This window comes from Fragaria vesca, linkage group LG7, assembly GCF_000184155.1.
Source record: "Fragaria vesca subsp. vesca linkage group LG7, FraVesHawaii_1.0, whole genome shotgun sequence".
NCBI lineage: Eukaryota > Viridiplantae > Streptophyta > Magnoliopsida > Rosales > Rosaceae > Fragaria > Fragaria vesca.
In genome coordinates this window covers 8,039,810-8,043,149 of record NC_020497.1, presented here as the reverse complement: position 1 = coordinate 8,043,149, position 3,340 = coordinate 8,039,810, and positions in this window count along the sequence as shown.

Genomic DNA, 3,340 nt, shown 5'->3' with positions numbered 1-3,340 from the left:
GGCCTGTTAGCTTAATTTGTCGGCTAAGATCTTAGCCGACGAGCTATCGTCGGCTAAGATTTCGTCGGGAAAAGGTCGTCGGTGATGACTTTAGCCGACGAAAAAAAAAATTTCGTCGGCCATAGTCCCGCAGTTTAACCGACGAAAAACATGTCGTCGGTTTTTTTCCCAGACTTTAGCCGACGAAATAATTAAGATATTCGTCGGCTAAAATCTGTAATAAAAATTTTTTCTCAGACTATAGCCGACGAAATATAGTATGTTTCGTCGGCTAAACCTTATAAAAAAATTTAAAAAAATAACTATAGCCGACGAAACAGACTATATTTCATCGGCTAAACCTTATAAAAATTTTTAAAAATAACTATAGCCGACAAAATATAGTCTGTTTCGTCGGCTAAACCTTATAAAAAATTTAAAAAATAACTATAGCTGACGAAATATGCCATAATTCGTCGGCTAAACCTTAATAAAAAAATTTAAAAATACTATAGCCGACGAATAAACCTTTAAATATCGTCGGCTAAACCTTTAAATATCGTCGGCTAAAGTTGCTAGGTTTTTGAAAAAAAAAACTGCAGAAACTTTCGGCCACCTCCAATCACCACCAAAATTTGACAGAATCTTCCTCTCAACATTTCGAACAACTTTCTAGAAGAAGTCGAAGCCCAATTCTAAGCCTAAACAGGTCAATTGAATCAAAATATAAAAATCCCCAATTTTAAACCCTAAAAACTTCAAATCTTCGATTCTCCTCACACACACCGAATCGAGCTACCAAATTCTAGGGGAATGTAGTACTAATCAAACTCAACTTATCCATATATAGAACTCACCAAATGGTGACCTGAGGAAGGAGAAATTCGATCGACACCGAATCCGAACCGGCGGAGTTTTGGAGCTCGATTTATCTCTCACGGCGGCGCCACTCGATGCACCACCTGTACAGCAATGAAGTAGAGACGACGGCGAAGCTTTTGGGACAAGTATGGCGGTCTCCGGTGGCTTGACGGCGGAGCTAGGCCGAGAAGAAAATCTGGCAGGCGAAATAGACTTCTTACCATCCACCTTCGGTAAAACTCCTATATAAAGAACTCTAGCCGACGAAATTCTTTATCGTCGGCTAAACTCATTTGAAAATTTTGAAAATTTTGGTTGACCGCCAAAAAAATTTGGTTTAAAATTTTGAAAATTTTTCGACTTTAGCCGACGAATTTTCATATATTTTCATCGGCTAAAGTCCTTTGAAAATTTTCCTCCAAATTTGACCTTAGCCGACGACTTTTTTAATATCTCGTCGGCTAAAGTCTATAAATTCACGAAAACGCTTATATTTCCCTCTATATTACGTAGTTTGGTCAAACCTTCCACACAAAAAACTTTCACGTAGATGAGACGCAACCGCCTATATAAAAATTTTAAGACATTTGCCTTCCGACGATAGGGCTCCCTATAGGGAATAATAACGGTAAATAGGGTTGACCGCTACTATCAGCACCAAGATTTTACCCGATTTACGTGATTTTTGAACCATAGCCGTATTTCACCATTCTGAACACATCTTATTTCACGAGATTTTTGATAATTTTGCTTCCTATTAGAGTTGGTTCACAAAGTTGTATAACCTACTAAACAAGTTACACAACATTAATAGACACGTTGTGATTCCGATGACTAAAATTCACAAACCAAAATTCGACCGTCAGATATGATCATTATGACGAAAGATGTCTATGGTAAAAAATTCAACTGGATCCGACAACGTTAAGGACTCGATCGAAACGGGTAACCCTAATCCATCGTCACTTATCACACGAAAACGCTCATATCTCCCACTATATTACGTGGTTTGGTTAAACCTTCCACACAAAAAACTCTCACGTAGATGAGACGCAACTGCCCATGTAAAAATTTTGAGACATTTACCTTCCGACGATAGGGCTCCCCATAGGGAATAATAACGGTAAATAGTAGACACGTGATTCCGATGACTAAAATTTTCAAACCAAAATTCGACCGTCCGATATGATCATTATGACGAAAGATGTCTATGGTTAAAAATTCAACTGGATTCGACAACGTTAAGGGCTCGATCGAAACGGTCAACTCTAATCAGAAATAAGAAAACTACATTTTGAAGCCCTAAACGGACTCGGATGGCCAAAGAGGCCCATACATCATGACGTAAGCGATGAGTTTGACTCGTAGAGCCGTTACGCTTCCGGAAAGGTATCACAATAGTCAATCGGACACCAAAAACCAAATATGCAGCATAGTGAATAATAAGGGTAAATTGCATTGACCGCAACTATCGGCACCGAGACTTTACCGGAATACCGTGATTTTTCAACCGTAGACGTATTTCACCATTCTGGTCATATCTTATTTCACGACTTTTTTGCGTTTGAAGGTTCTACGTATAGTTTTTTTTTCCCAGATGAGTTGTTGTCCAGATTTGCAGATATTTAAATACTTTAGCCGACGAAAAATATAATTTCGTCGGCTAAACTTTTAAAAAATTTCGTCGGCTAAAGTTCACAGACTATAGTCGACGAAAAAAATTATTCAGACGACGAAATTAAAATTTCGTCGGCTAAAGTTGACCATAGCCGACGAAAATTTTTAATTAGCCGACGAAGGGAAATTTAGCCGACGAAAAAATAATTCGTCGGCCTGGTTTTTTATTTTCGTCGGCTAAAGTCTTTCTTCTGGTAGTGGTATGTCAAATTGTGAGATTCGTTTTACTGTGTTTATGAATTTCGTTTTACTATTTGGGTATTTCATTTTAGTGTTCAATTTGTTCTGCGTAGACTGTTTGGGTGATGAAAACAGAGTAAAGAATGTGGATTGCTTAGGTATTTATTAAGTGAAGGTATGGTGTTCAACTTTCCTATGATGATCGCTATATATGATAAGTCTTGGCAATGGTTTTTTCTAAATAATATCTTTTGGCTTTGCAGCCATTGTTCCTACTTCTTTTTCTCTACAAAAGGTTCAGCTACAGTAAACACGTTTTACATATTGAGTATGGACTATATTATTTCTACGAAATGTATACTAGAGATCAAATCATACTTTTTGATCATGTTTGCATTTATACTAGATGGCAACTTCTTGAAATTCTGTTATAGAAAATATTGAAGTGAGCTATTTATCTTCATCACACATGCCATGGATTAATATTACTACCTGTGTAATTGATATTGCTGTAGTTGACCAAGAACACCATTTCACCGTGAAAAATCAACAAATGTCTTTTCTTATTTTCCGTATTTCATCTTGATATAGTCTTTGAAGGCTGACTACCATTTGGTCCCCATGTATCAGTTACTTTTTTATT